General features: G+C 39.9%; 1 protein-coding gene across 8 annotated transcripts in view; it reads left to right on the top strand.

Moving 5' to 3' along the window:
- NEK1 (NIMA related kinase 1) overlaps window positions 1–27,125 on the top strand; it is a 232,585-nt gene that overhangs the window by 2,255 nt on the left and 203,205 nt on the right. For 7 of the 8 annotated variants that reach the window (XM_082402099.1, XM_082402098.1, XM_082402095.1 and 4 more), the window contains exon 1: window positions 16,585–17,009. The exons of the other annotated variant lie outside the window; for it this stretch is intronic. The gene's annotated coding sequence lies outside the window, so the exon portion shown is untranslated. Of the gene's footprint in view, window positions 1–16,584; window positions 17,010–27,125 lie in introns of those variants that run through there. 8 annotated transcript variants of the gene reach the window in all.

The following is a 27,125-nucleotide window of genomic DNA, read 5'->3' as shown; positions in this document are numbered from 1 at the left end:
CGTCCTGTACAACCTGACCAACCTTAGTGCCGCTCGCCACAAAAAGATACTATTAAGTATGTCTTGGATATCTTTCCAGGGACTTTTTAGGCATGTACAAAGATATTACGTACATAAAATGATGGAGGAAACTTTATTCACCAGTAGCCCTGTTAAGAGATAACTGGCTTGGCTTGGCCAAACCTTCTGGTAAGTGTTTAGGGTAGGAGACCCTAGATAGGTCTCAGCTGGTTCCTAGAGTCCAGGGCAGCACGTGGAGGGAGAGGAGGCTGCTTTCCTTTGGAGAGAGGAAAGGGGGGGAAAGGAGCCCTGTCGACCGGGAGAAGGTGGGGTAAGTGCTGGAGGAGAGTTTGCTGTCGAGTGTTGCACAGCAGTGTGGGCAAGAGAAGCTTCTTTGCCTCCCTACCAAATTGTATCAAACTCTGTATCACACACTAATGCTTTTGATTATGTACACTTTGGGGGCCCTCCAGTAAGAACACAAGAGAGTAATGAATATCTGATCTAAATATGTATTTTTTTTGTATCTTTGAGGCGCATAGCACTCTATAAGCATTAATATCAACATTCTAGATTCAACTCATCCTTTTTGATAGCTGCATACAACATGTCACATAAAAGGTCTTTAAGTAGGGTCCAGTGACATGATTCTACTTGTTGTTGTAGGACTGAGGCCGCTGTTTTGTTGCTTTCTTGCCAGCTGTTAACCAGACATCACTCTCAGCTCCTAGAGATCGGTCTCAAGTCCCAACCATATGGCTCTCACAACGTAGCGACTTACCTCTTCAAAGCCAGCAGAATTTCTCTTCCTTTCCCTTGAATTTGACTTCTTTGAAGGGAAGGAGGGGTCATGTAATTAGGTCAAGCCCACCCATCATAATTTTATTATTTTATGAACTCAAAGTCAATTGACTAATAACGTTATCATGGAAGTGAAATCCACCATATTTATAGACCAGCCCACACTCAAGGAGCGGCAGTTACACCAGGCGTGTACACCAGGGCCTGGGAATCTTGGGGCCACATCAGAATTCTGCCTGCAGCAGCCCCCCCTCCAGCCCCTAATGATTCACAGGTAAAGTGCATTCACCCCTTCCCAACGTTCGCGAGGGCCTCGTGCCAGTACAGCATCTGCGTGAAGTCCAGGGTCTCGTCTAAATCTAAATCTCATCTGTTCAGTGTCCAAAAGCTCTTCCAAGTCAGGTGAAGATGGGGCCCCTGGGTGTAATCCACTAATTCCTCTTCGTCTATGGACCAGTGACACTAAAGAGCCAAGTTACCTGCTCCCAACACTCCCGAAATCCAGGGCTGGGACAGGCAGAGGAACAGTCCACAGGGAGAGGAAGGAAGATGGGGGCCTGTTCTCAACACACAGCCGCCTTCCACTGTGGCGAGGGTGCCCCTCTCTTCCCTGAGCGCAGTAGTTGGATTTGGGGTGGTTTCGTGTTTTTGAGAAAAGGAAATCCCGTTTGTGTTGCCCTCACCCAAGAGGATTTTGTGCCTTAATAGGCTAGAGCATCAGCTTTCCCAGCTCCTGTATCTGCTTCACTGGCTGACAGCCTCTTCATTTCCTGACTCAGCACCGGCACCAGCTCACAAAGCAGGTTTTTCTCGCTGTGACTTTATTTCATAAACCCCTTTGCCCTTCCCTGTCGATAGGCCTCACATAAAATTATAGGAGTTTACACAGCAGATTTCCTTAACTCCAAATCTCAGGCTAGGCCATTTAAACAAACAGGCAGAACACACCCAAAGTTCTTGCTATCTAAGCCCAGAACCATGAGGCCAGTCACCCAACGTGTGTGGTAGTCAGAGGGCCACTCAGGTGACCTTTGTAGGATCAAGAAATTCAGCTTCTTGCAATTAAAATAAACTATGCCCCAGAATATTACAAAAATTGTGTGTCTGGTTTATTTGAAAAGCCTAAAGATTCAAAAGTCTTCTAAGGACATATCTTAGGACCTGCCAAAATTAGGGATCCTTTCCCTTGTTGCCAGGAAAGTCTATTCTCCCTTGTATACTTCTGAGTGCAAAGAGTTGGAAATTGTAGGATATCAGGCAAAAGACTTTCACTCCTTTTAAATTCTTTTTAATATACAGGGCCAAGTAATACCCAGAGATTACCTGCTTGGTGTTGTGTGGGAGGTTACCTCCGTGCAATGGTACCCTCCAAATACATGAGCAGACGAGCTATCCCATAGGTCAGGGAAAGAAAGCCAACACACCCTGAGAAGCCAGGGAGAAAGAAAGTCAACACAGTTAGACAGGGTACAAGGCGGGTGGAAAGATTAAAACCTGTGGTCATGCAATGTACATACGTCCTGTCTCTTTTTGGTACGTCAGCCTCCTGTGGATGGTGGGGTGAGTAGAACCAGAGGTGAGGTTTGAGCGAGGATGCAGAAATGGAAGGTGCCCTAAGCCAACGACACACTCTGGCTCTATCAGAGAGGTGCACAGCGAGAGGGCCTGGCCACAGCCCCAGGTTGCCAGTTAACCTGCTGAGCACTTTTTGGGCAGGACACGTGGGACACAGTAAGAGTGTCACCTCTGGGTGGCAGGATTAAGACCCGTGAATGTTGGGTGTCTCATGGACATTTAGTGTGCCGTGAAGATATGGTGCTTGATGCATATTCAATGCCTCTTGTATGTTTAGTGCCTCATGAACATGTGGCGTCTCTTGGGCTTTCCAGCCTCTTCAATCTCTGTTCCCAAATATCAATATATGCCCTACTGACCTCATCTGTCCACCATGTCTCACAGCTGAGTAACTTACTTATCTGTGCTTAACACATGAGTTTTTTCTATCCTATTTATTTCTTTTCTCCCAGGACAGAATTCAATTTTCTCAGACAACACAGTGCTGGGCTTCAGAGCTGGTACAGTGCCCAGGTGGTGATGGGGGTGCCCACAATGCATTCAAACTTCTCGGGACTCTTTCATTGCTGGTATCATGGTGGAATTCACGGAACCATGGTCATATCCAAGCCCAGTTTTCTCTTATTTTACTTGGGACACTGTTGGACAAGTTTCTTAGGTTCTTTCTTAGAAAAATGTTGAAAAGGAAGTGAAAACTTTTCTAAACTAAGTGGAATTTTTCACAAGAGATTTACAGACATTCTATGTTTCTCTCACTGAAGATATGTAGCCTAAATTGGGGGAGAGGTGCCTAGATTCGAGAACAGACAATAGTCAGAGTCACAGTATTGTGCTATAATGTCCAACATGAGGAACTATAGTTAACACTATAGTTAACTGTGTGGTATATTTGAAAATTATGTGGTATATTTGAAAATTGTTCAGGTACCAGATACAAAGAGTTCTCATCACAAGGGGAAAAAACATGTTTTTCCTTTTTTTGGTATCTATATCAGATGATGGATGTTAACTAAGCATTGTGGTAATTGTTTCACAACATATGTGAGTCAAATCATCATGCTGTACCCCTTGAACTTATGCAGTGCTGTACATCACCTGTATTTCAATAAAACTGGAAAAACCCAAACCAAACCAATGACTAAAAATAAATAAAAAGCTGTCAGCACACAGGAAGTAGTTGGGGGCACGGCAGACTCTGCTATGTGAATAAAGCCAGGCTCCTGTACTTTAAGTCATAGCTTCTGGTTGGAACTGAGCTGAAGCACTAATAACAACAACTCTACCAAGACTCGTACTAGCTTTACTCCTCCTCCACCAACCAGCCAACAAAACCTTGACGCTCTCAAGGACGGTGAAAAAGAAGAATAACGCACAGTGCTAAGGGTGTGCTTATTCCAACCAGGTCTGGTGCCCCGGCAGATCCAGAGAACACATGGTAGACATCGCCAGTGAGTGCGTGTGGTGGCACCCATTCCTTTCTGCCAGCATTTGTGTCACTCTGGGAGTGGCAGCTTGTAATGTGCTATTTTATAGACGTAGCAAAAGAAGTGAAAAAGAGCACTGGGAATCAGATTTCAGTTTCTCCTAGATTCTTGCTGTCTGGCCTCAGTCAAGTTGCTCTAAGTTTTCCCTGAAATAGAAAATCCTGGAGATATGATTATTTCCAATAACAACTTTAGAAATACATTAAAAAACAGGTCCACAGAAAATCAGAGATATGAACAAAGCCATGGAGACCTGCTTCATGTATTTGTGAGCTGTTTCAGAAGAAGAACGTTGATTTTATCGCTTATGTTTCATGCACATTGTCAAGAGAGAGGGAAAGGGATTGAGAAGTTCTATTAGGAAAATAGTGATGTGGTTCTAGTCTAGGATTTCTTCCTGATTTCACCAGCATCAGGGAAGTAGTTGAAAATGACCTTTTCTTGTCCTTTGCCTTTTTCCCTAAGGGACAACATGAAATTAGATTGAATAGATTTGCAGTCTTGATTACATTTTTTAACGTCTTTATTGCAGCGTACTTACTTTACAATATTGTGTTAGTTTCTGCTTTATAACAAAGTGAATCAGCTATACGTATACCTATATCCCCATATGCCCTCCCTCTTGGGTCTCCCTCCCACCCTCCCTATCCCACCCCTCTAGGTGGTCACAAAGCACCGAGCTGATCTCCCTGTGCTATGCAGCTGCTTCCCACGAGCTATCTATTTTACATTTGGTAGTGTATATATGTCCATGCCAATCTCTCACTTCGTCCCAGCTTACCCTTCCCCTTCCCCATGTCCTCAAGTCCATTCTCTACGTCTGCGTCTTTATTCCTATCCTGCCCCTAGGTTCTTCAGAACCTTTTTTTTTTTTTTAGATTCCAAATACATGTGTTAGCATATGGTATTTGTTTTTCTCTTTCTGACTTACTTCACTCTGTATGACAGACTCTAGGTCCATCCACCTCATGACAAATAACTCAATTTCATTTCTTTTTATGGCTGAGTAATATCCCATTGTATATATGTGCCACATTTTCTTTATCCATTCATCTGTCGATGGACACTTAGGTTGCTTCCATGTCCTGGCTATTGTAAATAGAGCTGAAATGAACATTGTGGTACATGACTCTTTTTGAATTATGGTTTTCTCAGGGTACATGCCCGGTAGTGGGATTGCTGGGTCGTATGGTAGTTCTATTTTTAGTTTTTTAAGGAACTTCCATGCTGTTCCCCATAGTGGTGTATCCATTTACATTCCCACCAACGGTGCAAGAGGGTTCCCTTTTCTCCACACCCTCTCCAGCATTTATTGTTTGTAGATTTTTTGATGATGGCCATTCTGACTGGTGTGAGGTGATACCTCATTGTAGTTTTGATTTGCATTTCTCTAATGATTAGTGATGTTGAGCATCCTTTCATGTGTTTCTTGGCAATGTGCATATCTTCTTTGGAAAAATGTCTATTTAGGTCTTCTGCCCATTTTTGGATTGGTTTGTTTGTTTATTTGATATTGAGCTGCATGAGCTGCTTGTATATTTTGGAGATTAATCCTTTGTCAGTTGCTTCACTGGCAAATATTTTCTCCCATTCTGAGGGTTGTCTTTTTGTCTTGTTTCTGGTTTCCTTTGCTATGCAAGAGCTTTTAAGTTTCATTAGGTCCCATTTGTTTATTTTTGTTTTTATTTCCATTTCTCTAAGAGGTGGGTCAAAAAGGATCTTGCTGTGATTTATGTCATAGAGTGTTCTGCCTATGTTTTCCTCTAAGAGTTCGATAGTGTCTGGTCTTACACTTAGGTCTTTAATCCATTTTGAGTTTATTTTTGTGCATGGTGTCAGGGAGTGTTCTAATTTCATACTTTTACATGTACCTGTCCAATTTTCCCAGCACCACTTATTGAAGAGGCTGTCTTTTCTCCACTGTATATGCTTGCCTCCTTTATCAAAGATAAGGTGACCATATGTGCGTGGGTTTATCTCTGGGCTTTCTATCCTGTTCCATTGATCTATATTTCTGTTTTTGTGCCAGTACCATACTGTCTTGATTACTGTAGCTTTGTAGTATAGTCTGAAGTCAGGGAGCCTGATTCTTCCAGGTACATTTTTTGTTCTCAAGATTGCTTTGGCTATTTGGGGTCTTTTGTGTTTCCATACAAATTGTGAAATTTTTTCTTCTAGTTCTGTGAAAAATGCCATTGGTAGTTTGATAGGGATTGCACTGAATCTGTAGATTGCTTTGGGTAGTATAGTCATTGTCACAATGTTGATTCTTCCAATCCAAGAACATGGTATATATCTCCATCTGTTTGTATCATCTTTAATTTTTTTCATCAGTGTCTTATAGTTTTCTGCATACAGGTCTTTTGTCTCCTTAGGTAGGTTTATTCCTAGGTATTTTATTCTTTTTGTAGCAAAGGTAAATGGGAGTGTTTCCTTAATTTCTCTTTCAGATTTTTCATCATTAGTGTATGGGGATGCAAGAGATTTCTGTGCATTAATTTTGTATCCTGCTACTTTAATTCATTGATCAGCCCTAGCAGTTTTCTGGTAGCATCTTTAGGATTCTCTATGTATAGTATCATGTCATCTGCAAACAGTGCCAGCTTTACTTTTTCTTTTCCGATTTGGATTCCTTTTATTTCTTTTTCTTCTCTGATTGCTGTGGCTAAAACTTCCAAAACTATGTTGAATAATAGTGGTGAGAGTGGGCAACCTTGTCTTGTTCCTGATCTTAGAGGAAATGGCTTCAATTTTTCACCATTGAGAACAATGTTGGCTGTGGGTTTGTCATATGTGGCCTTTACTATGTTGAGGTAAGTTCCCTCTGTGCCTACTTTCTGCAGGGTTTTTATCATAAATGGGTATTGAATTTTATCAAAAGCTTTTTCTGCATCTATTGAGGTTATCATATGGTTTTTATCCTTCAGTTTGTTGATATGGTGTATCACATTGATGGATTTGCATATATTGAAGATTCCTTGCATTCCTGGGATAAACCCCACTTGATCATTGTGTATGACACTTTTAATATGCTGTTGGATTCTGTTTGCTACTATTTTGTTGAGGATTTTGCATCTATATTCATCAGTGATATTGGCCTGTAGTTTTCCTTTTTTGTGACATCATTGTCTGGTTTTGGTATCAAGGTGATGGTGGCCTCATAGAATGAGTTTGGGAGTATTCTTCCCTCTGCTATATTTTTGAAGAGTTTGAGAAGGATAAATGTTCTCTCTTCTCTAGATGTTTGATAGAATTCACCTGTGAAGCCATCTGGTTCTGGGCTTTTGTTTGTTGGAAGATTTTTAATCACAGTTTCAATTTCATCGCTTGTGATTGGTCTGTTTATATTTTCCATTTCTTCCTGCTTCAGTCTTGGGAGGTTGTGCTTTTCTAAGAATTTGTCCATTTCTTCCAGGTTGTCCATTTTATTGGCACATAGTTGCTTGTAGTAATCTCTCATGATCCTTTGTATTTCTGCATTCTCAGTTGTTACTTCACATTTTTCATTTCTAATTCTGTTGATTTGAGTCTTTTCCCTTTTTTTCTTGATGAGTCTGGCTAATGGTTTATCAATTTTATCTTCTCAAAGAACCAGCTGTTTGTTTCATTGATCTTTGCTATTGTTTCCTTCATTTCTTTTTCATTTTTTTGTGATCTGATCTTTATGATTTTTTTCCTTCTGCTAACTTTGGGGTTTTTTATTCTTCTTTCTCTAATTGCTTTAGGTGTAAGGTTAGGTTGTGTATTTGAGATTTTTCTTGTTTTCTTGTTTCTTATTGTACTGCTATAAACTTCTCTCTTGGAACTGCTTTTGCTGCATCCCATAGGTTTTGGGTCGTCATGTTTTCATTGTCATTTGTTTCTAGGTATTTTTTGATTTCCTCTTTGATTTCTTCAGTGATTTCTTGGTTATTTAGTAGTATATTGTTTAGCCTCCATGTGTTAGTATTTTTTTTACAGCTTTTCCCTTGTAATTGATATCTAGTCTCATAGCGTTGTGGTCGGAAAAGACACGTGATACAATTTCAATTTTCTTAAATTTACCAAAGCTTGATTTGTGACCCAAGATATGATCTATCCTGGAGAATGTTCCATGAGCACTTGAGAAGAAAGTGTATTCTGTTGTTTTTGGATGGAATGTCCTGTAAATATCAATTAAGTCCATCTTTTTTAATGTGTCATTTATTTATTTTCATTTTGGATGATCTGTCCATTGGTGAAAGTGGGGTGTTAAATCCCCTACTATTATTGTGTTACTGTTGATTTCCCCTTTTATGGCTGTTAACATTTGCCTTATGTATTGAGGTGCTCATATGTCAGATGCATAAATATTTACAATTGTTATATCTTCTTCTTGGATTGATCCCTTGATCATTATGTAGTGTCCTTCTTTGTCTCTTGTAGTAGTCTTTATTTTAAAGTCTATTTGTCTCATGTGAGAATTGCTACCCCAGCTTTCTTTTGATTTCCATTTGCATGGAATATCTTTTTCCAACCCCTCACCGTTAGTCTGTATGTGTCCCTGGGTCTGAAGTGATTCTCTTGTAGAGAGCATATGTATGGGTTTGTTTTTGTATCCATTCAGCCAGTCTATGTCTTTTGGTTGGAGCATTTAATCCATTTACATTTAAGGTAATTATCTATATATATGTTCCTATTACCATTTTCTTAATTGTTTTGGGTTTGTTATTGTAGGTCTTTTCCTTCTCTTGTGTTTCCCACTTAGAGAAGTTCCTTTTGCATTTGTTGTAAAGCTGGTTTGGTGGTGCTGAATTCTCTTAGCTTTTGCTTGTTTGTAAAGATTTTAATTTCTCTGTCAAATCTGAATGAGATCCTTGCTGGATAGAGTAATCTTGGTTGTAGGTTTTTCCCTTTCATCACTTTAAATATATCCTGCCACTCCCTTCTGGCTTGCAGAGTTGCTGCTGAAAGATCAGCTTTTAACCTTATGGGAGTTCCCTTGTATGTTATTTGCTGCTTTTAATATTTTTTCTTTGTATTTAATTTTTGATAGTTTGATTAATATGTGTCTTGGCGTGTTTCTCCTTTGATTTATCCTGTATGGGACTCTCTATGCTTCCTGGACTTGACTGACTATTTCCTTTCCCATATTAGGGAAGTTTTCAACTGTAATCTCTTCAAATATTTTCTCAGTCCCTTTCTTTTTCTCTTCTTCTTCTGGGACCCCTATAATTCGAATGTTGGTGCGTTTAATGTTGTCCCAGAGATCTCTGAGACTGTCTTCAATTCTTTTCATTCTTTTTTCTTTATTCTGCTCTGTGGTAGTTATTTCCACCATTTTATCTTCCAGGTCACTTATCGGTTCTTCTGCCTCAGTTATTCTGCTATTGATTCCTTTTAGAGAATTTTTCATTTCATTTATTGTGTTGTTCATCTTTGTTTGTGTGCTCTTTAGTTCTTCTAGGTCCTTGTTAAACGTTACTTGTATGTTCTCCATTCTATTTCCAAGATTTTGGATCCTCTTTGCTGTCATTATTCTGAATTCTTTTTCAGGTAGACTGCCTATTTCCTCTTCATTTGTTTGGTCTGGTGGGTTTTTACTTTGCTCCTTCATCTGCTGTGTATTTCTCTGTCTTCTCATTTGCTTAACTTACTGTGTTTGGGGGTCTCCTTTTCACAGACTGCAGTTTCGTAGTTCCCTTTGTTTTTGGTTTCTGACCCCAGTGGGTAAGATTGGTTCAGCGGGTTGCGTAGGCTTCCTGGTAGAGGGCACTGGTGCCTGCGTTCTGGTGGATGAGGCTGGATCTTGTCTTTTTGGTGGGCAGGACCGCATCCGGTGGTGTGTTTTGGGGTGTCTGTGAACTTATTATGATTTTAGGCAGCCTCTCTGCTAATGGGTGGCGTTGTGTTCCTGTCTTGCTAGTTGTTTGGCATGGGGTGTCCAGCACTGGAGCTTGCTGGTTGTTGAGTGGAGCTGCATCTTAGCATTGAGACGGAGATCTCTGGGAGAGCTCTCCCTGATTGATAATACCTGGAGCCAAGAGGTCTCTGGTGGTATAGGAGTATCCATAGACCTCAACCATCATGCCGATCTTTCCACTTGGATTCCACTCCAGGGGCACAAAGCGAATGAACCGGGCTCCCACAGAGTGCAGTAACTTGTGGTGGCATTCATGTTTCCTGCAAAGGTTCATCTCAGTAATGGCTCCACCATGTAAAGATTCCCTCAAGATAGTCAGTCTTGGTCAGACAGGCTGGGACCTCCTTGATTACATTTTGAAGGCTTTGACAGGGCTGACAATCTTCCAGTTTCATGATTCTCTCCTATAGATCCCCTATCTAAGGCTCCCTGGAATTTGATACACTCTGAGCTATTCATCCAAGCTCGTCCCCAGTTCAGTCTCATGGTGAGACTCCTGTCTCAGGCTCTACCCAGCTCAGGGCTCAGTGTTTTGCTCTATTCTTCCTGGAAATAAATTGTGATCTTCCTCCTCAGTCAGAGCTCCTCCTTCTCATATGAGCTCTTGTGGTTACCCAGCCCAGAAAGCCTTAAATTTAAGACCTGACTAGATAATGTTTTATCTTTGCATATGAAGCTAGACCTACCAGATTAAGATCCAGAAATGCAGCAGGCTGCTGCAATTTCCATCCAAGCTCCCTGCAGCTAATGGTTAGTTTAAACTGTACATTTAGCATAAGGCCAGAGTAGGCTTTCAGGAGTGTGGCTTAAAACTAAAAGCTCTCCTCTTAGAATATAAAAAGATGGAGTGCACAGACACTGAGTTGTTTTCCTCTTGCATTTGAATATTACATGTTTTCAAGAGGTCTGGATTTTAGAGAATGTGTTTCCTCCTATTTAAGGTTTTAGGTCTTCCTCTTCCCCAGTCACAAAAGATGACTCATGTGTCAGGATAGTTTGATCCCATACATAAAGCTACACAAACACATGGCCTTTTCATAACTTCACAAAGGGAAAACACTCAGTGTAAGTGGACTGCCAACCACCTGCACTAATTTGTTATCCTCCCATTTGTCTCATTGCTGCCTGCTTTCTGGAAAGAACAAACCACAATACCCAGCCCTGAATATGTCTGTCCCCATCACCCAGCATGGCACTCAATTTACTGTGAATGAATGACAGGGTATATTTCTGAAAAACCTCAGTGGAAGAGTACTTTAGTAATAGTCCCTTTTTGCTTGCCATGTTATACACTGCTATGAATAAAGGTTTAAGGAATTTTCTTTTTTTTTTCTACCAGAAAAGAGGTCCACAAGTATAATTTTATAACCATATTTAGGATAGAAGGTCTGTTTAATTATCATCATTTTAAAAATTAATTTAGGAATTCCCTGGCAGTCCAGAGGATAGGACTCGCTTGGCACGTTCACTTGGTATGGCACCGGTTCAATGCCTGGTCAGGGAGCTAAGATCTCACAAGCCATGTGGTGAGGCCTGAACAAAAAATTATTTTAGTGTTGGCATTTCTTTTTTTTTTCAAATGGAAATATTGTTGAAACCAAGCAGGGTCCTGTGGGGGTCTTCCCTGGGGACAGACCCCTCCTTCCCCCCCATGTCCCCTGCCTAAGCGTTTTAGAAACGCTTTAGCCTCTTAGGCCTTCTCCAGGTTCCAAACAGCAAATTTAATCAGAGAATTGAGAAAATACATAAACAAGAAAATAGTCAAACAAGATGGAATAATAAAAGTGTAGCCATAAAACAAAGTCAAGGACCTTTAATTACTCCTCAAGGGCAATAGGTACTATTCTGAGCCACGTCCTTTGAGCTGTTTTGCAGATACTGAAACCCCCACCACGTGGAAGAAGTTAACTGCATGCTGACCACCAGCACGTAGACCCCAGACTGCTTGGAGCCAGAAAACTGGTAATTGAGTTTCCTGGAATATCACCCTGTCAGCTCACCATCAACCAATCAGAGAATTGTACACAAGCTGATCATGCACTCTGTGACCCTCTCCTTCCCCAGCCTTTCAAAACCCTTCCATGAAAGTCATCAGGGAATTTGGGTGTTTTGAGCATGAGCTGCCCATTCTCCTTGCTTGGTGCCTTGTAATGAACACTGCACTTTCCTTCCTCACAACCTGCTGTCAGTAGATTGGCTTTACTGAGCGAGGGAGAGTGGACCCAAGTTTGGTTCAGTAACATTGTTTACAGAATTTCTTGATTACTAAAACAAACATATTCTTTAAAAAAAAAAAAAATATATATATATATATATATATATATATATATATATATATATATATATACACACACACATATTTATTTATTTAGCTGCACTGGATCTTAGTTGTGGCACACGGGATCTTCATTGCCCTGTGCAGGATCTTTAGTTGCAACACGTGGGATCTTTTAGTTGACACATGTGAACTCTTAGTTGCAGCATGTGAACTCTTAGTTGTGGCATGTGGGATCTAGTTCCCTGACCAGGGATCAAACTGGGGCCCCTTCATTGGGAGGGTGGAGTCTTAGCCACTGGGCCACCAGGGAAGTCCCAAAACAAACTTTTTCTTTTTAAAATGGACACATTGAGTAAGAAATTAATAGGTAAATGGAAGACAAATCCATAAATAGACACAGGTATAAATAGTAAATGTAATGTATGATAAAGTTTACATTTCAAATCAGTGGAAAAGGAAATCACATTTAACAAATGATTCTGGCATAACTAGCTTTCCTCCAAAAGAAAACCAAGTTATTCTCCCTATGTTACTTATATATAAAAATAAATTTCAAGTGCATTAAATTCATTAGACAATTAAAACCCAAGAACATTGAGATTATTTAGATAATTCTGGGGTGAAGGAACATTCGCTTGGCAAGATGAGGAACCTAAGTGACAAAGAAAAAGACTGATAGATTTGACCACAAACAAATTGACAAATTTCTGTATGGTCAAAGATGCCATAAAACATATCAGCAACTCTAGCCAGGGCCACAGGGAGAAAAAGCACCACCCAGCAGACCCCTGCTTGACTTCCTGGCCTCAGAAGTGGGAGAAATAATAAATCGTTGTTGTTTTAGGCCACTAAGTTTTAGGGTGGTTTGTTACACAGAAATATATAACCAAAGCACAGGAGTACCTGTTAAAGTGAAAAAAGAAAAAAAAAAGTATGCTTTTTGACCCAGCAAACCCTCTTTTCAGAATCTATCCTTCAGAAGTAATAATACCAGTGGAGACCATCTCTATGTCTGTTGAGTGGGATCTAATGAAATAGATTTCGGTACATTTATCTCATGGAGTATTGATATAATTAACAAGAATTAATTGATCTCTGCAGAAATGTTCATGATTTACTGTTTAAAAAATTCAGGTGGCAAAATAACGTATATACTATAATCTCATTTTAAAAGATTAAAACTAATATATATTAATACAAGCTCATGTGTTTTTTATGAGCTTAGAGAAAAATGTAGATTATATATGTGAAACTGTTAACAGTGGCTTCTTGGGGGAGTGAGCGCAGGGTGAGTTCTGGAAACAGACTGCATACGGACCTTACGTATGCAGGTTTGTGTTATTGGGTTTTTGCAAGGAACAGACTTTTTGTTGTTTGAAAGAAAAATCCAATAAAATATTTAAATAAAAAGAATCAAAGGAACCTAAACACACTCTTGTTGTAAAAAGAAAAAAATATTACCGAAGTATATAAACTAGAAAGAGAAATAATCAGGTAATCCTTTTAACTCAGGTAATGAAACTGAGTCCCCCTAAAACCAAGTTCCCTTACTGAGTTTATGATTCATCTCTCCATCCGAAATTTTATCCCCTTTCTTGTCCCCTATGACCTCAATCCTATGCTCACTGAACACTCATCAACCAGAATCAGATGACTAAAATTATTGTTGTTGATAACATTGTTAAAGTACTAAAATTACTATTATAGATATCATTAACATATAAATGCAGGTTGTTTCTCCAGGGCAAGATGAGCTCACAGACCCCCCCAGCCATGGAACACCTGGCCAGAGAATCATAATCCCGAGACATCCTAACTCCTGATTTTTGATTAAGAAATGTGACAAGACAATGATTAACCCCAGCTTCTCTGTTTTTCCCCTTTAAAACAAACAAACAAAAAACACACACACACACAACTCAAAGACCAAGGGGGAGTGGATCTGAGGATTGTCTCCCACCCCCTTGCTTGGATCCCTGCAATAAACCCTTACTTTGCTGCAAACTCCTGCTGTCGCTGTCGGAGTTTGGCTTTCTACGCCTTGGGCACTGGCCCTTTGCTCTGTTACAGTAAAGAGTAAACTGCATTATTTACTCAACAGTATGTCAGGGGCAACTTTCTGTGTCAGTACAAATAGATCCCAATCACCCTTTTTAGTGTTTTCAGAATACTCCATTGTTTGGATATATTGGAATATATTCAGTCAATTCCTTATTGTCAGACATTTAAATTGTTTTTAGTTTTTCTGATTATAAACAATGATGGTTACCTTGTATATATATATATATATATATATATATATATATATATATATATATATATATATATATATATATATTGCCCTCTTGTCTTAGAAGTGAACTTGCTGTCAAGGATATGCATATAGCTGTCATGCCTTCTGCAAAGACTATAGCAGTTTATGTTCCCACCAACAGTTTATGACAGGAGCCTAAAGAAGGATCTGACTAATCATTCTTCATGAAAGCAGCAAAAAAGAATTTACTTAGATTAGCAATTGGCAATGTTTTCATGTTGCTTTGCTGTACAAAGGGATGTGGGTAGAACTGGTATTATTGTGCATTCAGACACCAAAATTCCTACTGACTGGGGGTGGGAGGGGTCACAGGAGGTTAGCCTAGGAGTCGGGAAATGAGGGAAACAAGTCTTTTGCTTGTAGATTGAAGAGAGGAGATACACCAAAGCAGACTGCCCCAGCTTGCCAGGTTGGATGACTTGCAGTGCCATCTTCTGGCAAAGAAGCCAAAAACGTTCAATTTCTACGCTAGCAATAAAGTACTTCTTATAAGCAGGACTAAACCAGACTGGCAGGAGAACCCAGAGAGGTTTTAGGCGCTGGTGTGTTTGGGAGGGCATGAGGGGGAAGGAAGCAGATTTCTTTGAAGCCAAGGTCTGAATCATTTACATCTGAGGTCTCTGGCAGAATCTGTGGTGTCTCTGCCACGCTACACACAACACATACAAACAGGTACTACAACCTGGGGAGTAACTAAGGTGGCTAGACCACCGTCCTCCTGCAGCCTCGAGTTTGGATTCTCCAGTATCTCGGCTTTACTCTAGGGAAGGCAATTTAGCTGAAGGACTACAACGCACCTGATCCCTTATTACACAAAGTCTGTCTCTATCTTTCAAAGTCCTGCAATGAAGAAAGGTACTTAGACCACTAACCCTTTCAATATACCAGCGAGTAATGCATACACCCGTTAGATGTAAAGGGGTAGAACCACATTTTGTTTATTTGTTTTGTTTTTGTTTTAATTTTTTTCTCTTTAAACCAAGTTATACTAAAAACAAATTTCAAGACTTAAAAATACTTTCTTGCTTTAATCATCCAGAATATACTAGGAATAGGCTTGCTTTTTAAAAACATTCTGTTTATTTATTTATTTATTGAGGTACAGTCAGTGTACGATATTACATAAGTTTCAGGTGTACAACACAGTGATTCAATATTTTTACAGGTTATACTTCATTTATAGTTATTACAAAATAATGGCTATATTTCCCTGTGCTGTACAATATATACTTTATCATTTATTTTATACGTAGTAGTTGTACCTCAATCCCATACCCCCATCGTGCCCCTCCCTCCTTTCCTCTCCCCACAGGTAACTACTAGTTTGCTTTCTGTATCTGTGAGTCTGTTTCCTTTTTGCTGTTTTTTGTTTGTTTTGTTTTTTAAAATATTTATTAGAGGGCTTCCCTGGTGGGCAGTGGTTGAGGATCCACCTGCCAATGCAGGGGACACGGGTTCGAGCCCTGGTCCGGGAAGATCCTACATGCTGCGGAGCAACTAAGCCCGTGAGCCACAACTACTGAGCCTGCGCTCTAGAGCCCCCGAGCCACAACTACTGAGCCCGTGAGCCACAACTACTGAGCCTGTGCTGTAGAGCCTGTGAGCCACAACTACTGAGCCTGTGAGCCACAACTACTGAGCCCGTGTGTCACAACTGCTGAGCCCATGTGTCACAACTGCTGAGGCCCACACACTGCAACGAGAGGGTCACCACGATGAGAAGACCGCACACTGCAATGAAGAGTAGCTCCTGCTCCCCGCAACTAGAGAAAGAAGACCCAACGCAGCCGAAAATAATAAATAAATTTATAAAGGAAGAAAAAAAATATTTGTTGGATTATAGCTGATTTTTTGTTATATTCACTAGTTTATATTATTTTTTAGATTCCACATATAAGTGATATCATACAGTATTTGACTTATTTCACTTGTCTTGCTTTTTAAAGCAAATTTAGTTTAAAAATATGGCATCCCTAAGAAATGGCCCTGAAGTGTAAAAAAAAAAATCCCTTTTTCTGTGCGGTATGTGCGGGACGAATTTACCACAGGCTTTACTCCACACCAGCTTCAGTGGGTTCTGGCTGCCGCCTGGCCTCGCTCCTGTGAGTGAGGGACGCTCCGGTCTCCCTTTCCTCCTCTTCCCTCCTCCCGCACCTAGAGAGCCCACCCCCGCCCCCGCCCCGGCCTGCCCTTCCCGGCCACCCCCGTTCCGCGCCGGCTTCGGCGCGCTGACGTCACATGCCCGCGCCAGGGACGCCCCGCCCTCTGCTCTGGCTCCGGGATTTGAGGCGCCGCTTGTGGAGTCCTGAGCCCGAACCCGGAGCGCATCTCCGCGTTGTCGGGTAGCCAGCGCCCGCGTGGCGAGGCTGGGGGACGAACCGGCAAGGAGCCCCCAGCCCCAATGCGCCCGGCCCGCGAGGCCGCCGGCAGCCGCCTGTGAGAAGTTGGGGGGCGGCGCCCGGGGAACACCCCACGCCGCCGCCGCCGTTGTCAGGGGCTCGGAAACCGGTTTGTTTCGTCCGGCGGCGCGGACCTGTGTCCCGGGGCGTTGGCCGGGGCGGCGCGGGCTGCGGCCCGATGCCCTTTCCGGACCGCCGGGGGGTGCCTCGGGCTCGCTGAGCCCCGCGGGAAGGCGGCGACCCCCGGACGGTGCCCGCCCACGGCCTGGGTCCTGAGGTGAGCTGAGCTCGGGGCGGCGTGACGTGCGCGATGGTGGGGTCGCTCGGGAAACGGGAGCGCTTGCCTCGACTTCCGATGTAGAGGCCGCGGGGTCCTCCCTGCAGCGAGCGCGCGGAAAATAGCACCAGTAGCCGCACCTCGTCAAGATGGGAGTTCTCTAAGGAACCGTGTGTGTTACTGAGCATCCTTTGGACATTATTTAAAAAGCGATAGTGATCATGGAATTAAAATAAGAATAGATGCGTTGCTATGGGTAAGAAGTAGTTTACGTTGCTTATATCTTGTCTGCGATCTTTACGTACACCTTTTAACTGGAAAATGAGTCGCAGTTAACTGGCTGGCCCATAATCTTGTATTTCAGTTCCCGTAGTTTGATTCAACAATTTCTTTATGGAAGGCATTGAAAGTTCTAGGACTTGTAGAGTTCATCACAACGCTTTTTTTTATGCAGGCCAGATTTTTGTTCTCTAATGTAAGATCCGCCCCCCAAGAAGCAGAAATTTTTGTATTGCCAGGGTACGTTATATCAGAAATAATTATGAAGGATTAAAAGTAATATCCAGTGTATGCTAATAATGGCCTTTTCTTATGATTCAGCAGTATTGCAGAGATGATGGAGGGAAGCCAGATATGGAGAGAAGTAGTTCTTTGTTTCTGCTTTAGATTTGTCTGAAATTAGAGCATCCGCAGATCTGTTTTAACGTTGCGCGCTTGTTTTTGGTGAGAGGTAAGGAGCCTATTTTGTGGGAAAACAGGTTTTTGCACGTTAAGAGTCACCTCTGGGAGTTTAGTAAAGGTTATGGAACTTGGCCACAGGAGTTCTTTTGAGGTCATTTTAATAATGCATGGACGTTGTACTCCAAGTAAATTTTCCTCTGTCTAATCCCCTGGACTTGAATATATCCATTTCATGAATGTAAACTCTTTATTTGCATGTTGGTACTTTCACTAGGGAAGCTGGTAATTGTTGTCTGAATAGTCTTACAGAGAGGAATAGACTTACAGAGAAGAACAACAAATATTTTGAAAAAACTCTGTTAGGAATCCCGCTTTTGCTTTTCTGCTTTTTTGAACTATGAGAAATAAGACAGGGCTTTTCCTCATTGAGGAGTTAAACTGAGCCTCTCCCATAACCCAAAATGGTATTCATTATTTGGGGAGAACTATGTGTGTAGATCCTGGTTGCAGACAGTACCCTGAGGGCTTCCTGAAATCTGTTGACACTTCTTTACCAGTGTTTCCCTTCAGGACAACTTGCTTGTGTATCAAATAGCTGAAGCAGCTGAAGAGGCTTAATGTTCCAGATTGGTGGGGATACAGCTTTTCATTCATATACTCTGACATTTTTCTCATTCAGTGCACAAAATTTTATTATGTCAAACGTTTATTTGTGGCTTAAAGGTGTTCTTAGTAAAAAGTGAGGAAAGATGTCTAACTTGACTAGAGGCTAAGATATTTTTTCTGGAGCGTAGTTGACATACTTGAAAACAGTGATGCCATATAGAAAAATTTGATGGACATTTATGTATTTTATCGTCTGAAATTTGTGTTGGTGTAAAGCGAAGAAAATGGATTTAATTTTTTTTCCATATGGCTACCTAGTTGTCTAAAAACTATTTATTTCAAAATCCATCTTTTCCTTACTGATTTAAAATGTCACCATGGTCATCCACCAAATTAAAAAAAATTTTTTTATATATTTCTGGACTTTCTATGATTTACCTGTCTAGTTCATAATTATTACTGCTTTATAATGTGTCTTGATATCAAGTAGAACAACTCTTCCTTCCTTGCTCTTTTTTTTTTCAGTATCTCTGGCTATTATTTCTTCTTTTTTTCACATTAACTTTAAAAATCAGCTTGTCTGATCACCCTCACCCCCAGAGTCTGTGTTTTTACTAGGGAAGCATTAAATTTAGAGATTAAGAATTAAAATCTTTCAAATATTGAAACTTCCTTTCCTTTTCTGCCTTCCTTCCTTCCAGGTATGTCTTTTTGTTTTTTCTTCATTTTTTCTCTCTGTTCTTTTGTTGAATATATTCTGCTGGTTTATTTTTCAGATTACCAATCCTGCTGTATGCTGCCTGCTGTAAAACCCATGCAATGAGTTCTTAATTCCAGATATTTTATATTTTAGTTCTAGAAGTTCATTTAGTTTCTAAAAATAAATTTCAGTTTTTTGTTGGAATTCTCCATCTTTTAAAAAATCACTTTTGTCCATCGTTTCCTCTTATTTTCTTGAACTTATTAATCAAGGTTATTTGAAGTCCCCTGCTGATAGCTCCGTATTTGAGTCGTTCGTGCGTCTGTTTCTATCGTTAGGACTAGTCTGTTTTAGTCTTGCCCTGTATCTGCACAACTTAGGAGTGGGCTGACTGACAGGAGAGGAATTTATGTGCACATCTTTGGCCTCCTGTTCCTTCTCCTCCTCCCCAGGATTTTGGCGGCCCTAAACTCTGACCTCTCTGTCCTCAGCCCATAAGGCTGCTGCTTTCTACTCAAGCTCCATTCTGCTGTGCCACAGTTGGGAAAATGTCTTCAGGGAAAAGGCTGGGGTAATGTGGGACTCACTAGGATATCCCCACCTCTCAGTGAATTTCTTTCTGTTCTTTTATATGTTTTACTCAGGGTTCATGATTGTTTTTGGAGGCAGGGTGGTCTGGTACAAGTGCACCATCATGGTCAGAACAGTCTAACCGTTCATTATGTCAGCTTTCATTCAGTCTCCCAGACGGTATTTCCATTCTCAGCTGTGATGGGTGTTCCTAATCTGGAGACATCTCTCGCCTGCTGCCAAGATGGGAGGGGTGGTCACCTGACTGGGAGAGGGGATGGAGGAGCTGTGTGTCAGACAGCTTCTTACAAAGTCTCCGCCAGTTACTGAGCTAGTCTGTGGTGGAAGTGACTTCCTCCCCACTCGTGGCTGAGGACACAGCTTTCTCTAGTTTCCTGAGTCAGTTGCTGCTTGCTCTTGTGGTTGTCAGCTTCCAGAATTTTACTGCCATTGCCGTCTCTCCTCTTCTGCCTTTCTGGTCCTTTCAAGCTGCGTTAGCTGGGTTTAGGGAAGAAGCAGGGGTAAATATGTACGTTCAGTCTGGTATCTTAAATTATAAGTTACAGTTTATTTTTTGGCTTTTTAAAGATTTAGGCTAAAGATCTGTGGCATCTTTTGATTTTTCTGAAGGAAAGGCTTTGGCCATCTCTCTGTCATTCCTACTCTTTGTGGCTAATAGTGCAATTTTAAATTGTTGAAGTTTCCTACTTTCTGACCTACTTTTTAATTTTTTCCTCCTTGAGTCACAGACTTAGAATTCATAGGGCCCTTAAGATAGTATTATATTTAAATCTTTAGTGTTTTTAGATGAAGAAACTAAGACCCAGGGAAGTCGGGTGGTTTGCTTTTGGTCATGTAGCTTTTCTCTTCTGAATCCATTGCTTTATTTGTTATATCACAAGACTCTTGGAAATCTTAAATATCAAAATAATCTCTAATTTTATACTTTGAATATCTTCAGTATCACATATGTATTACGAGGATTAAATTGATGTAATTGTTAGAGACCTTAAGATACTGTCAAGTTGGTATGTGATTTCCCTCTGACTTTGGAAGCTGAAGCATATAAAGGACAAATATTTATTTATAATTTGGGTTTATTACAGTAATGAAATTAGAACAGGATCCGTGTGCTTCTTCAGTTACATGTTACGATTTTGGGTGTGTAAACCTATAGTACATTTTGTTGTTACCTTTTATTAACTTTGGTTTAAAAATCTTCTAGAGTTGTTACTCAGCTGAGAAGTCTCCTGACTAGGAAGTAAGTACCCCAGTTAGATATGCTTTAAGACGCTGAAATTATCTATCTTGCTGTGTTTTCCCTTTCACTTCGTCTGGCGTCCGATACTAGTCAAGTGTAGACTCTGCAGAATAGGAGGGGTTGTTGGTTGCTCTGAAACTCACCTACCATGCCTTTCATTGTCCAGAAAGGTGTCTGCACTGGACGTTGTTTGGTGGCAGTGAGAGCCGTCTTTCTTCACTTCCAGGGCAGTAGATTCTCCTCCACTTTCCTGAGGTGGCAGAACACACTATAGTCCTGTGGTGGGCAGCGGCCTGCGGTGCTAGGACCCTCGGAGTCTTCATCTTGTTAGTGCGGTCCCTCGAAAGGAATTGGCAGCTCCATTTTGGGGGAGGGCCAAATGGACTAATTGTGTTTTTTTCTTGGCAGAAGTCACAGAGTAATGATGGTTGTGAAGTAGTCTCATTGTACGGTTACTATTTAATGTAATTTGATTTATGAAATTTAGTTTTCTAAGATGAGTTTATATTTTTTCTAAACAGCGTGGTAATGTGATATCATGTCCTGGAGAAATCATTAAATTCTGGCTGGTGCCCAGAGAGCTATTATATTATGCCGGTTGACCAAACTTGGGCTTGAAAATATGTTTGGAGTGACTTTTCTTCTTTAACTCACTAGCGATGCTGTAGTGCTGTCATAATAGTTAATTTCTTGTTTCTCTTACAGCTGCTAAAAGCCATGTCATTTCTTACAGAAAGTTTGAAATAGAAAAGTTTCCTGAGGTAGAAGAAGGCTCTTTACCACAAATTTCTATTAAGCATGATTATCCCATTGATTTACCACAGGCAAAGTTCTGGCCTTTGAGTCTTACAGGCCCAGGATACGAATTTTGCCATTTAAGGAGACTGGATCAATATATCAGAGGCAAAATAAAATTAAATTTAGTATTAATGGGTGAAATGAGAACATGGATTTGTTCACTTACAATGAGAGATATGGTAAACTCTCATAGAACTTTTAATATAGTCTTCATGACAAGCTCATTTTCTCCTAGAAGGGAATCGTACGTAGAAAGCCTGCTTGCTATGGAATGGAAATAGAAAAGAGCAAGTTATGTGAATCACTATTATTTGAATTATTTATTTATACTTTTTTTTTTTATCAAAGTATAGTTGACTTACAATATTATATTAGTTTCAGGTGTGCAATATAAAGATTCGATTTTTTATACGTTACGAAGTGGTCACCATGATAAGTCTAGTTACAGTCTGTCACCATATAAAGTTATTACAGTGCTATTGACTGTATTCCCTATGTTGTACGTTACATCCTCATGACTTATTTGTTTTGTAGCTGGAAGTTTGTACCTCTTAGTCTCCCTAACCTATTTCACTCATCACCCCCCCCAACCCCTCTAGCAACCACCAGTTTGTTCCCTGTGTCTATAAGTCTGTTTCTCTTTTGTTACATTTCTTCATTTGTTTTCTTTAATGTATTCCACGTATAGGTGAAATCATACAGTATTTGTCCTTCTCTGTCTGACTTTCTTCGCTTAGCGTAATGTCCATGTTATTGCAAATAGCAGATTTCATTCTCTCTCTCTCTCTTTTTTTTTTTTGGCTGTGCCACGCAGCTTGCAAAATCTTCCCCAACCAGAGACTGAACCCAGGCCCCGGCAGTGAAAGTGCCAAGCCCTAACCACTGGACTGCCAAGGAATCCCCTCATTCTTTTTTATGACTGAGTAATAGTCCATTGTATATATATACCAAGTCTTCTTTATCCATTCATCTATTGATGGACAATTCGAGTGCTTCCATATCTTGGCTATTTTAAATAATGCTGCATTGGGGTGCACGTATGTTTTTGAATTAGTGTTTTTGATTTCTTCAGACAAATGCCCGGAAGTGGAATTGCTGGATTATGTGGTAGTTCTATTTTTAATTATTTGAGGAACCTTCATACCGTTTTCCAGAGTATCTGCATCAACTTACATTTCCACTGAGAGTGCACGAAGATTCCCCTTTCACTACATCCTCTCCAACACCTTTTTTTGGTTGTCTTTTTGATAATAGCCATTCTGACAGGAGTGAGGTGATATCTCACTGTGGTTTTGATTTGCATTTCCCTGATGATTAGTGAAGTTGGGTATCTTTTCACGTGTCTGTTGGCCATCTGTAGGTCTTCTTTGGAAAAATGTCTATTAAGGGTCTCAACCCATTTTTTAATGGGTTTTTTTTTTTGATGTTGAGTTGTATGAGTTCTTTGTATATTTTGGATATTAACTCCTTATAAAGTATAACGTTTGCAAATATCTTTTCCCATTCAGTAGACTGCCTTATTGTTTTGTGGATAGTTTCCTTTGCTGTGCAAGTTTTTTAGTTTGATGTAGTTCCAAATGTTTATTTTTGCTTCCATTTTCCTTGCCTGAGGAGAGGTATCTAAAAAAATAGTGCTAAGATTTCAAAGAGTATACTGCTTATGTTTTCTTCTAGGAGTTTTATGGTTTGAGGTCTTACATTTAAGTCTTTAATTCATTTTGAGTTTATTTTTATATATGGTATGAGAAAGTAGTCCAGTTTGATTCTTTTGCATGTGGCTGTCGAGTTTTCGCAACAACCTTTATTGATGAGGCTGACTTTTCCCTGTTGTATATTCTTGCCTCCTTTGTCTTAGATTAATTTGCCCATATTAGTGTGGGTGTATTTCTGGGCTCTTTATTCTGTTCAGTTGATCTGTGTATCCGTTTTTGTGCCAGTACCGTACTGTTTTGATTACTGTGGCTTTGTAGTATAGTTTGAAATCAGGGAGTGTGATACCTCCAGCTTTGTTCTTCTTTTTCAAGATTGTTTTGGCTATTTGGGGCATTTTATATTTCCATACAAATTTTAGAATTATTTGTTCTAGTTCTTTGAAAAATGCCATTGGTATTTTGATAGGGATTGTATTGAATCTGTAGATTGCCTTCGGGAGGATGGTCATTTTTACAATATTGAGTCTTCCAATCCATGAGCACAGTATATCTTTCCATTTGTTTGTGTCATCTTCAGTTTCTTTCATCATTGTCATACAGTTTTCTAAATATAGGTCTTTTATTGATACCTCCTTAGTCATATTTATTCCTAAGTATTTTATTCTTTTTGCCACAGTTGTAAATGAGATTTTTTTCTTAATTTCTCTGATAGTTCATTGTTAGTGTATAGAAATGCAATAGATATCCGTATATTCATTTTGTATCCTGCACGTTTACTCTATTCATTTATTAGTTTTAATAGCTTTTTGGTGGTGTCTGTAGGATTTTCTATATATCAGGTATTTCTAGTATCATGTCATATGCAAACAGTGACAGTTTTACTTCTTCCTTTCCAACTTGGAATCCTTTTATTTCTTCTTCTTGTATGATTGCTTTGGCTAGCAAAGCTACCAGTTGCTTTGATTTGACTTGCAATACTATGTCGAATAAAAATGGCAGTATTTGGCATCCTTGTCTTGTTCCTGATCATAAAGCAAATACTTTCAGCTTTTCACTGTTGAGTATGCTGTTGGATGTAGGTTCATATATGACTTTTATTATGTTGAGGTATGTTCCCTCTATACCCATTTTGCTGAGAGTTTTTATAGATGGATGTTGAATCCTGTCAAAAGCTTTTTCTTCATCTATTGAGATGATCGTATGGTTTTTATTCTTCAAATTTCTTCATATGGTGTATCATATTGGTTGATTGGCAGATATCTCACCATCCTTGCATCCCTGAGTTAAGTCCCACCTGATCATGGTATATGATTCTTTTAATGTATTGTTGAATTTGGTTTGCTTATATTTTGTTGAGGATTTTTGCATCTGTGTTCATCAGTGATATTGACCCTTAAAGTGATATTTTCCTTTTTTGTGGTATCTTTGTCTGGTTTTGGTATCAGGTGATGTTGGCCTTGTAGAATGAGTTCAGAAGTGTTCCTTCCTCTTCAGTTTTCTTTGAGTAGCTTGAGAAGGATAGGTATTAACTCTTCCTTAAATGTTTTGTAGAATTCACCTGTGAAGCTGCCTGGTTGTGGACTTCTGTTTGTTGGGAGTTTTTTGATTAGTGATTCAATTTAATTATTGGTGAGCAGTCTTTTCATACTCTTTTTCCTTCCTGTTTCAGTCTTGGGAGATTGTATGTTTCTAGAAATTTATCCATTTCTTTTAAGTTGTCTATTTTATTGGTATATAATTATGTACAGTAATCACTTATGATCTTTTGTGTTTCTGTGGTATCATTGTAACTTCTCTTTCATTTCAGATTTTATATATTTTTCTCTCTATTCATAAGTCTGGGTAGAGGTTTAGCAATTTTCTTTATTTTTTCAAAGATCCAACTCTTAGTTTCATTGATCTTTTCTATTTTTTTTTAGTCTCTATTTCATTTATTTTTGCTGTGAACTCTGTTTTTTCCTTCTACTAACTTTGGGTTTTGTTCTTTTCGTAGTTTCTTTTGGTGTAAGGTTAGATGGTTTATTTGAGATTTCTTGTTTCCTGAGATAGTCTTGTATTGCTGTAAACTTCCCTCTTAGAACTGCTTTTGCTGTGTCTCACGGATTTTGGATCATTGTGTTTTTGTTTTCATTTGTCTCCAGGTATTTTTTGATTTCGTGTTTAATTTCTTTAGTGATGTATTTGTTGTTTAGTAACATAGCTGCATTTTTTACTTTTTTGCAGTTTTCTTCTTGTAATTGATTTCTAATCTCTGTTGTGATCAGAAAAGATGCTTGATATGATTTCACTCTTCTTAAATTTATTGAGACTTGTGACCTAGCGTATGATGTATCTTGGAGAATGTTCCATGTGTGCTTGAAGAATGTGTGTTCTGCTTTTGGATAGAACGTTCTATATATATCTCTTTAAGTCCATGTGATCTAATGTGTCATTTAAGGCCATTGTTTCCTTATTGATTTTCTCTCTGGATAATCTGTCCATTGATGTAAGTGGGGTGTTAAATTTGCCTACTGTTATCGTGTTTCTGTCAATTTCTTCCTTCATGTTTGTTAATATTTGCTTTAGGTATTTAGGTGCTCCTATGTTGGGTGCATATATATTGACAATTGTTATGTCTTCTTGTTAGATTGACCCCTTTATCTTGTCTATTGTTATTCTTTGTCTCTTTTTTTTTAACATCTTTGTTGGAGTATAATTGTTTTACAGTGATGTGTTAGTTTCTCCTTTATAACAAAGTGAATCAGTTATACACATACATATGTTCCCATATCTCTTCCCTCTTGCATCTCCCTCCCTCTCACCCTCCCTATCCCACCCCTCTAGGTGATCACAAAGCCCCGAGCTGATCTCCCTGTGCTATGCGGCTGCTTCCCAGTAGCTATCTATTTTATGTTTGGTAGTGTATATATGTCCACGCCACTCTCTCACTTTGTCCCAGCTTACCCTTCCCCCTCCCCATATCCTCAAGTCCATTCTCTAGTAGGTCTGTGTCTTTATTCCCGTCTTACCACTAGGTTCTTCATGACCTTTTTTTTTCCCCTTAGATTCCATATATATGTGTTAGCACTTTGTCTCTTGTTACAGTCTTTGTTTTAGAGTCTTGTCTGCTGTAAGTATTGCTACACCAGCTTTCTTTCCGTTTCCCTTTGCATGGAATACCTTTTTTCATCCTCTCACTTTCAGCCTGTGTGTGTCTTAGCTCTGAAGTGAGTCTCTTGTAAGGCAGCATACATGCTGTGTCTTTTGATTGGAGCATTTAGTCCATTTACATTTAAAGTAATTATTGATAGGTGTGTACTTATTGCTCTTTTGTTAATTGTTTTCTCATTCTTTTTTAAGTTCTTTTTGTTTTTAGTTTGCTCTCTTCCCTTGTGATTTGATGGCTATCTTTTTTTTTTTGGCTGCGCAATGTGCCTTGTGCAACCTTACTTCCCCGACCAGGGATCGAACCTGGGCCCATGGCAGTGAAGGTGCCGAGTCCTAACCACTGGACTGCCAGGGAATTCCCTTGATGGCTATCTTTAGTGTTACGTTTGGATGCCTTTCTCTTTTTTGTATATCTATCTATTATACGTTTGGTTTGTGGTTACCATGAAGTTCATATATAACAAGCCCCTTCCCTCCCTAACCCTCTCTCCCCACTGTCTCTCTCTCACCACTGTCTCTCTCTCTCTCCCTCCCTCCCTCCCTCTCTCTTCTCTCTCTCTCCTTCTCTCTCTCTCTATATACACACACACACGTATGTGTGTGTGTGTATGTATGTACTGTGATTATTTTAAGTTAATGATCTCTTAAGTCCTAATGCATTCTCACAATTTTGTGTTTTTTCTCCCTACCCCCCCAAATTG

The sequence above is a fragment of the Balaenoptera borealis genome, assembly GCF_965194805.1.
Source record: "Balaenoptera borealis genome assembly, chromosome: 8".
Lineage (NCBI taxonomy): Eukaryota > Metazoa > Chordata > Mammalia > Artiodactyla > Balaenopteridae > Balaenoptera > Balaenoptera borealis.
The sequence above is the reverse complement of the archived record's forward strand: the minus strand, read 5'-3'. Positions and strand labels throughout refer to the sequence as shown.